Source organism: Mobula birostris, chromosome 2 (assembly GCF_030028105.1).
Source record: "Mobula birostris isolate sMobBir1 chromosome 2, sMobBir1.hap1, whole genome shotgun sequence".
In the NCBI taxonomy this organism is placed as follows: Eukaryota; Metazoa; Chordata; class Chondrichthyes; order Myliobatiformes; family Myliobatidae; genus Mobula; species Mobula birostris.
In genome coordinates, this window is record NC_092371.1 from 2,475,950 (window position 1) to 2,486,340 (window position 10,391).

The following is a 10,391-nucleotide window of genomic DNA, read 5'->3' on the forward strand; positions in this document are numbered from 1 at the left end:
TACTAGGTTTATGACACAAAGCAATAGTTTTAAGTTTCTGAATAGCTTTTCCCAAACCTGTCTCTGTCAGGCTGTTCTTCTATGATGCTGTGTACTCCTCCTGCTATCGAAGGTTAATGTACCCACCCCTTAATTATTCAACATATGCCATGCTACTCTACCCTTATTTGAGACAGGGAAGGATTTCCCTTGTCCCATTATTATAAATTTCTAATCTATCTTCCTCACCCCACTGACTGATTTTCTTTCTTTTGTTTACTACAATGTCCTGTAGGGATGAAGCTTATCTCAGTTTCCACAAATCCTACTCTTACTTGCTCTTTTTACCAGCACCAGTGCCCCCCCAACCCAATACCAGATCTGATATGTCCTTGATGTCAGATCTTACATATCCCTGACACTCTTACCATATGGATTTGCTGTGCCCCTGACAGGGAGCAGGCAGTCTCCAGAATCCCCTTAGGTCCACTCCCGCACCTGATCATACCATCTCAGTGGAACCTTGAGTACCCTTTCACTCTGTTTGATAACAAACAACATTCAGAGTGAATCAATCATAAATGTATTTATTTTACTTGCAGCAAGAGAAGGCCATCACCTCGCAAGAGCCAGTTTCATAAAAACAGACAGCATAGTCACGATTTTATGCACAAGGATTATCTATCCACGCCAGTTCAAAGTTAGGGTGCATTCTGCTTGCCTGCATTCTTCCAGTAACTGAATCCACTTGTCTTCCTTTAGTTTGTCATATACTCCAGGTCCATTGGCATAATATTGCATGAACACCATCAGCATAGAGTTTCCATGCTGTTACAGATAAAAATACTTTACTTGCAGTAACAAGATGATATATTTCAACGAAAGATAGCGAATAATATCAAAGAGGATACCAAAAGTTTTTTCAGATACACAAAGAGTAAAGGAGAGGCAAAAGTAGATATCAGACCACTGGAAAATGCCACTGGGGAGTTAGTAATGGGAGACAAGGAAATGGCACACGAACTAAATAAGTATTTTGCATCTGCCTTCATTGTGCAGGACACTAGCAATGTGCTGGAAGTTCGAGAGTGTCAGGGGCAGAAGTGAGTACAATTTCTATAGCATTGGACCTTTCCAGATCGACAACCATTCAGGCTGACCCACTGCTGATACAGCCTTGGCTCTCTATTCTGTCCTGTCACTTCTGGAAAATGATGCCTCGTACACCCGAACGTTGTTCATTGACCAGCTTTGCTTTTAACATGATCATCCATCAGAGGAAGGCGGGCAACCTGCCCTCATTAGGACTCAGCATCCTTCTCTGTAACTGGATGTTGGACTTCCTGACAGAAAGACCCCAGTCAGTCCGAGTTGTCAGCCACAGTTGGCATACAGTGAGGAGGAAGAGAGGCTTAACAAATGAGACCATGAGACCCAGATGCAAAATTAGGCCATTCAAGTCTGCTCCGCCATTCCATCATGGATTATTTATTATCCCTCACAAACCCATTTTCCTATCTTCTCCCCATAACCTTTCACTCCCTCAGTAATCAAGAACCCATCAACCTCTGCCTTAAATATACCCAATACCTTAGCCTACAGAGCCATCTGTGGCAAAGAAATCCACAAATTCACCACCTTCTGACTGAAGATTTTTTTCTCATGTCTGTCTAAATGGATGTCTCTGAATTCTGAGGCGGAGCCACCTGGTCTGAGACTCCCCCACTATAGGACACAGCCTGTCCAATCCACACTATCCAGACCCTTCAGTGAGATTCACCCTCATTCTTCTAAACGCCAGTGAGTACAGATCCAGAACCACTACATGTATTCTTGGGATGATTCTTGTAAACCTCCTCTAGATTCTCTTCTTAGATAAGGGGCCCTGGTGCTGGATCAGAGGAGGGAAAATTTCTAGAGTGCCCACGAGATGGCTTTTTTGAGCAGCCTGTAGATGAGCTCACTACAGGATCAGCTATTCTGAATTGAGTGTTGTGTAAAGAACCAGAATTTATTAGAGAACTTAAGGTACAAAAAAAAAACTTAGGGGCAAGTGATCATAATATGATGGAATTCACCCTGAAATTTGAGGAGAAGCTAAAGTCAGATGATTCAGTACAACAGTGGAGTAAAGGGAATTACAGAGGCATGACAGAGGAATTGGCCAGAATTGAATTGAAAAGAACACTGGCAGGGATGATGGCAGAGCAGCAATCGCTAAAATTTTTGGAAGCAATTTGGAAGACATAGGATATATACATACCAAAAAGGAAGAAGTATTCCAAAGGAAAGATAACACAACTGTGGCTCACAAGTCAAAGCTAACATAAAAGCCAAGGAGAGGGCATATAATAGAACAAAATTAGTGGGAAGTTACAGGATTAGGAAACTTTTAAAATCAACAGAAGGTAATTGAAAAGTCATTAAGAAAGTAAAGATAGAATACGAAAGATTGCTAGTCAATAATATTAAAGAGGATACCAACAGGTTCTTCAGATACATAAAATGTAAAGGAGAGGAGGGAGTGGATATCGAAGTGCTAGAAAATGATGCGGAGAAATAATGGGGGACAATGAAATAGCAGATGAACTGAATAGGTATCTTACATCAGTCTTTACTGTGGAAAACACTAGCAGAATGGTCAAAGTTCCAGGTGTGAGGGGTCATGTAGTGTGTGAAGTTATCATAATGAGAGAGAATGTTCTTGGGAAACAAGGACCTGAAGGTAGCAACCTGGACCAGATGGTTTAAACCATAGGGTTCTGAAAGAGGTGGATGAAGAGATCACGCAGGCATTAGTAATGATCTTTTAAGAATCACGAGATTCTGGAATGGTTCCGCTAGATTGGAAAATTGCAAATCCCACTCTATTGTTCAAGAAGAGAGCCAGGCAGAAGAAAGAAAACTATAGGCCAGTTAGTCTGACCTTTAGCAGTTGGGAATATGTTGGCGTCTATTATAAAGGATGAAATCTCAGGGTACGTGCAGGCACATGATAAAATAGGCTGTAGTCAGCGTGGTTTCCTGAAGAAAAAGTCTTGTCTGACAAATCTGCTGGAATTCTTTGAAGTAACAAACAAAATAGACAAAGGAGAATCAGTTGATATTGTGTACTTGGATTTTCAGAAGGCCTTTGACAAGGTGCCACACGAGACAGTTTAACAAGGTACGAGCCTATGTTATTACAGGAAAGATTCTGAATGGATAAAGCAGTGGCTGACTGGCAGGAGGCAAAGTGTGGGAATAAGGGAGCTTTTTCTGCATGGCTGCTGGTGACTAGAGGTGTTTTACAGGAGTTTGTGTTGGGACCGATTCTTTTTACGTTATATGTCAATGATTTGATGATGCAATTGTTTGCTTTGTTGCAAAGTTTGCTGATAATATGAAGATAGGTGGAGGAGCAGGGAGTTTTGAGGAAGTAGAAAGGCTACAGAGGACTTAACTACTTTAGGAGAATGGGCAAAGAAATGGGAGATGGAATATAGTATCAGGAAGTGTATGGTCATGCTCTTTGGTAGAAGAAATGAAAGGGTTGACTATTTTCTAAATGGAGAGAAAACACAAAAATCTCAGATGCAAAGAGACTTGGAAGCCCATGTGCAGGATTTCCTTAAGATTAATTTGTAGGTTGAGTCTGTGGTGAGGAAGGAAAATGCAACAATATCAGCATTCATTTCAAAAGGACTAAAACCTAAGAGCAAGTTGAGACTTTATAATGCACTGGTGAGACCCCACATGGAGTATTGAGAGCAGTTTTGGGTCCCTTATCTTAGAATGGATGTGTTGAAAGTGGAGAAGGTTCAAAGGAGGTTTACGAAAATGATTCCAGAATTGAATGGCTTGTCAGATGAAGACTGCCTGATGACTCTGGGCCTTCATTCACTAGAATTCAGAAGAATGAGGGGTGACCTCATTGAGACCTATTGAAAGGCAAGGTCCTTGATAGACCGGATGTGGAGAGAATGTTTCTTATGATGGGTGAGCCTAAGATCAGAGGACACAGCCTCAGAATGGAAAGGTGTCATTTTAGAAAGGAGATGAAGAGCAATTTCTTCAGCCAGAGAGTGATGAATCTGTAGAAGTCTTTGCCATGGGCATCTATGGAGATCAGGTCTTTATATATATTTAAGGCAGAGGTTGATAGATTCTTGATTGGTCATGGCATGAAGGGATACAGGGAGAAGGCAGGAGATTGGGGCTGAGAGGAAAATTGGATCAGCCATGATGAAATGGTGGCACAGACTCATGGTCTAATTCTGTTCCTATATTTTATGGTCAAAGCTGCTCACAATAAGCCCAGTGCAGTCTGGCCAATACCTTATAAAGCCTTAGCAATACATCCTTGCCTTTGCATTCTAGTCCTCTTGGAATAAATGCTATCGTGCATTTGCTTTCCTTACCACAACATCAACCTGCAAGTTAATCTTCAAGGAATCCTGCACGAGGACTCCCAAGTGCCTCTGCACCTCCGATTGTTGATTTTTCTCCCAAATCACAAAATAGCCCATGCCTTTATTCCCTCTTCCAAAGTATATGTCCATGCACTTCCCTACATTATTTTCCATCTGCCACATCTTTGCTTATTTTTAACATATGAGCAGCGTTTGGCAGCTTTGGGTCTGTACTCACTGGAATTTAGAAGAATGCACGGGGATCTCATTGAAACCTACCGAATGTTAAAAGGACTAGATAGGGTGGATGTGGAGAGGATGTTTCCTCTGGTAGAGATATCCAGAACTAAAGGACACAGCCTCAAAACTGAGGGACAACCCTTTAGAACAGAAGTAAGGAGGATTTTTTTTTAAACCAGAGAGTAGTAAATCTGTGGAAAGCTCTGCCACAGACTGCGGTGGAGGCCATGTCCATCATATATTTAAGATGGAAGTTGATCGGTCAGGGCATCAAGTAATATGGTGAGAAGGCAGGTGTGTGGGGTTGACTGGGATCCTGGATCAGCCATGATGGAATGGCAGAGCAGGCTCGATGGGCAGAATGGCCCAATTCTGCTCCTATGTCTTATGGTCTTACTCTCCCAATCTGCCTGTGTCCTTCTGCAGACATCCTGCTTCTTCAATACTACCTGCCCTTTCACCCATCTTCGTATCGTTCGCAAACATGGCGAAAGAGCCATCAATCCCTTCATCCAAGTCATTGACATAAAATGTAAAAAGATGCAGTCTTTTCACTGACCCCTCTGCACACTATTTGTTACTGGCAAACAACCAGTAAAGGCTCCTTTATTCCCACTCTTTGTGTCTTGTCAGTCAGAAAATCTTCTGCAATGCGGCCTAAAGATGACAAGTGGCTGCTCTAGCCTTCCACCGGCAGGTTGCTCCCAGGGGATCTTGACAAGACGAACCAGCAGCCCACACTCGACCCCAAGGCTACTTATTTTCCAAGCCCCAAGATGGGAATCAGGTGCGTATGATTAACCCAACCGAAATAAGGGACAACTGGAAGACCCGGAACCCTGAGACCACAGACCGGACCGTGAACCGGAATGCGGAGTTCATGGACCGGACCATGACAGTCATATATCGGTCCCTTAGAATACCTTCCACTAATGGATGTATAGGTACTTCAATAGTAAATTAACTTTGAACTTTGTTATGCATGTTTGCAGTGTGTGCACTGGTATATCTTCTGATGTGCGTACATGAAAACATGTCGCTCAATGTTATGTAATGCATCTTGGTGTATATATATGAGTCTGTACACTTTGTGGCTATTTTATTAGGCACACCTGTACTTCTGCTCGTCAATGCAAATTTCTAATTCGTTTTGTGTGCCAAATTATGATGTACGTCAATAACTACCGTATTCCCTCAACATTGACTTTAAGCTATTCTTCTATCTTGTTCTATATTGATATGGAGCACTGCAACACAAGGTACGGGAACAGTTATCAACATTCAGTCTCAGGTTCCTGAAACACGGTGGATAACTTCACACCTCATTTCTAAACTGCTTCCACAACCCATGTATTACTTTCAAGGACTCGGTATTGTTTATTTACTCTTCTCTCTATCAGCTCTATAAAACTCTGGTTAGGCCACACTTGGAGTATTGTGTCCAGTTCTGGTCACCTTACTATAGGAAGGATGTGGAAGCATTGGAAAGGGTACAGAGGAGATTTACCAGGATGCTGCCTGGTTTAGAAAGTATGCATTATGATCAGAGATTAAGGGAGCTAGGGCTTTACTCTTTGGAGAGACGGAGGATGAGAGGAGACATGATAGAGGTGTACAAGATAATAAGAGGAATAGATAGAGTGGGTAGCCAGCGCCTCTTCCCCAGGGCACCACTGCTCAATACAAGAGGACATGGCTTTAAGGTAAGGAGTGGGAAGTTCAAGAGGGATATTAGAGTAAGGTTTTTTACTCAGAGAGTGGTTGGTGCGTGGAATGCACTGCCTGAGTCAGTGGTGGAGGCAGATACACTAGTGAAGTTTAAGAGACTACTAGACAGGTATATGAAGGAATTTAAGGTGGGGGCTTATATGGGAGGCAGGGTTTGAGGGGCGGCACAACACTATGGCCAAAGGACCTGTACTGTGCTGTACTATTCTATGTTCTATTTGAACGGGTTTGGTCCCGTTCAGAGCATCAATATCCTGATCCCGCGAAGACAATTTCATCGGTGTTGGGTTTTGCTATCTGATTTACCTGTCCGTTAAACACTAAGTAATTGCACCCACTGTTCAAGCAGCATCTTAAAAACAGCTCTGATTGACCAATTTGATTCCTGGTGATCTGCTGCGCAGCAGTCCTGATTGCAATGTCGATGATCGAACTGGTGTAGTGACGTTTCCCGGAGTGGAATAGGAGTTTGTATGGATGAAGGTGAAATAGCTTCCAGCAGAATTTGACCTGCAGAGATTTAGCATCTGAGAAAGGGAAGTGTTGGAGGGGTATTGTCCTTGGACAGACAGTGTCTGGGAAACAGGGTTTTTCAGAGCTACTTTTGCCGGAGCGTCCGTGCAGCTGATGAGAGGAGACTAGAAGGATTGTAATTATGATTATTAAATGTACAAACAGGAAAACAGTGTTTTCACCATCAGTGCTGCTGTCATTGATATTCGGCAGAATCTCTGCAGTCTATCAATTTAGGACCAACCAATCTGTATCCTGGCAAATGTACAGTTTTCGCAGTCTGGCCGACAGAAACGTCCCGATACTCGCCATCTGCGATAAGCATTTAGAAGTGCAACTTGCAGTGACGAACCCCAAAACACAACGCCTTTCCGGCATTGGAGCGTACAGATCGGGAGTTTGATGATATGTTTTCCACTTGCTTGCCGGGCAGAATACCACCAGGCAGAGGGAAAAAAAAATGTCGGTTGAGTGATGCTTCACTAATTTCCCTAAACGTTGACTCTTCCCATTCTTGGAGCACTGTTGCCGCAGTGTTGCGACACCTACTCTCCTGCATTATTCCACAGCACTTCCGCGGTTTCGGAGCACCTCACGGATTTGTAGAGCTTCTTCGAAGCGTCTCGGCGCACAGGTGATCTGCCAAGAGGCTCGACAGTTGAACACCTGAAAGAGGCCAAAATTCGGGAAAACAAACCGGAAAGGTGGGATAAACACCTTTCCACTATTTCAAACAAGGCTGGACAAAGGCTTGGTGCTCTGCAGAAAGTAGTATCCAAGCTAGACAAAGAGGGCAGAGCCACGGTTTACAAAGCCCAGGTACGAAGTATCATGGAGTATGCCTGCTTATCATGGATGAGTGCCTCACAGAGTGTGCTCAGCCAGCTTGACTTCATTCAAAGAAAGGCTCTCAGGATTACAGGTGTAGATGAAGCCACAGCTCATGAGAAGCTAGCTATCAGTAGCTTACACCACAGACGACAGGTTGCTGCAGCTACTGTGCTGTACAAAATGCACACCAGCCACAGCCCCGCAGACCTTCGCGCCACGCTGCCTTATCTTATGAGAGACGGCGCACCACATGATCAAGTTTATCTATGCCTGCTCATGCTGTTTCTATGCCTGATGCGAGAACCTACACACTGGATAGAAGCTTCCTTCACTGCTGTCAGAATTTGGAACAGCCTTCCAGATGCTGTGGTTGGAATCATCTGTGACGATGGGGTCCAAGCCTTCAAGAGTCGAGTGCACAAACACCTATCATCTCTGGGAGGGAAGTCATTTGCTTCTTCCTAAGCTATCATGAAGGGGACCAGGATGGTAATACTTGGTTGTTGGTAGGTAGGGTTAATACCGGACTTTCAAGAGCACTTGTGAGTTATGTTCCGGCTGGACTTAGTCCTTAAACTGCTGGAGAACAGTGCGGAAAGAACAGGAACTGTTTTCTCCCGGTAGAGATTAGTTTTTAGTTTCAAGTGCTCCTGCCACATTTTGTCAACCTTATCCTTCAATCTCTTTGAATTATGGAGGACAGTATGTGTATAAATGTCTCTCTTCAGCAGACTTCATCATGATCATCATGACTCCAGTATCTCTACTATTCTTTATGTTTCTTAATTGTACATATGATTTTATTTTGTGTTCTATCGCTGAGCAGCAGTGAACCATCTGATCGGCCTATCAGAGTTCTCTTTGGGAACTAGTTGACTTTATCAGCATTTCCGATCTGGCTATTGTTCATATTTCACTTAATAAAAAAAAAATTCGCCATCATTTTCAAAGATCTTTTTACGTCATGGCAGCTTGATGAAGATACGAACTTCGCTCCCTTGTCCATAGCAAATCTGTATCTGTGGCCTGGAGTATTCTTCCTCTTTTCACGGCTGAATGAGTAGGTATAAGTAAAGAGACATCATATAGAGCTAATTGTTTCCACGTGTTAGCACGACGAATGACGTCATTGATGTAAACGCCTCAGTAAAAGGACCAACAAATCATCCCTGTCGTGCGGTGTTGAGTACTTTACACTGTTCCGTTAGCATTCCTGTGAATAATTTGCTGTTTAATTTCTGGAAATGCAATTATCCAATAGTCACTGCAGATTTTCTGATATTCTTTCACCTTTCACTTTCATGAACATTCTTCAAGTTTCTTTTTGAAAATAATTTTGGGTTTAACTACGCTGAATTAAAAAATAAAATTACTTATAATTACCTGTGTTCACCGTTGTAAGAGTCACCTCCAGAATTATAAATGACATCCATCCCAATTTCTAATGGGTGCTGCGATGGCCGAGTGGTTAAGGCGTTGGATTCGAAATCCAATGGAGTTTCTCCTCGCAGGTTCGAACCCTGCTCGCAGCGGGTTTCCATTTACCTGAGCAGTTACATCTGAAAAGATGGAAGCTAATGAGCTTTTGTCATTGTCTGCCTACAAAAACAGAGAACAGCATTCCACGCCAGCAGGTGCTCTTCTGACAGGAAGTACACACCACTAAATTTAAACGAGAGCAGAACCCTGAAGGAGTATTATTGAAGGAAAGTTAAACAACGGAAGAGCATGACCTTCCATGGACGTCATCCCCAAAGTCTGAGCAGACTAGATGTCGACAAGGAAGCGTCGAGCGCTTGGCTCAGAGTTGAAGACTTCTTCCGAAGAACAGAAGGGTTTCCTGTGGCAATACATGACAAGGTGGTTAACAGAAAAATATCAAAAATACTTGATAAAAGACCAACAAATTCAAGATGACAAATGAGGAAAATGCCGTGAAAAAAGGGGAAACAATCCAACACATTGCAAGATCCTGCAGCAGTTTAACTTTATCTGATTACTTACACAGGCACAATCAAGTAGAGAACATCATTCATCAAAATCTTGCGTTAAAATACAAACTAATATATAAAGCACACCTTCCTATAAATATAAGCTTGATACAGTTTTAGAGTCAGAATACCACAGATTATATTACGCCCAATCAGTTACTACAGACAGGACAATCCATAATAACCTCCCAGCTATAGTAATACAGGATAAACAAGCAAGAACAACTTAATAGATATAGCCATTCCAAACACACATAGCATACAGAAATCAATAACTGAAAATCACCAGAAATATGATGAATTAAAAGAGGAAATTGAAAGACTTTGGAATATGAACAGGGTATACGTTGTTCAGATAGTACCATCTAAATTGGCATCAGTGTAAAGTCACTACACACAACAGCATTGAACAATTAGGGGTACACAACAATATCTGCAGAAGTCTACAGTACTATAATAGAATAGCCCAGAAGTTCCTAGCAACTCAGAAATGAGTGTGCTTAGCTATGCACGTAATTTGGATTTCACTAGCTTGAGCTGAGAAAAAGTACATTACAAAAATATTAATACTAAATAAGCAATAAATATCGTGGACATGTGATGGCGAGTCCTTGAAAACAAGTCTTTAGGTTGTGGGAACTATTCAGTGAAGTTGAATGTGGTTATCCCCTCTGGAGGAATTTAAGGTGGAGGCTTATATGGGAGGCAGGGTTTGAGG

At 42.5% G+C, this 10,391-nt stretch overlaps 1 non-coding gene across 1 annotated transcript; it reads left to right on the top strand.

Moving 5' to 3' along the window:
* Positions 1-9,132: 9,132 nt before the first annotated feature.
* On the top strand, positions 9,133-9,214 carry trnas-cga (transfer RNA serine (anticodon CGA)). Its single transcript has one exon. It is a non-coding gene; the product is annotated as a tRNA-Ser (tRNA).
* Positions 9,215-10,391: the final 1,177 nt, after the last annotated feature.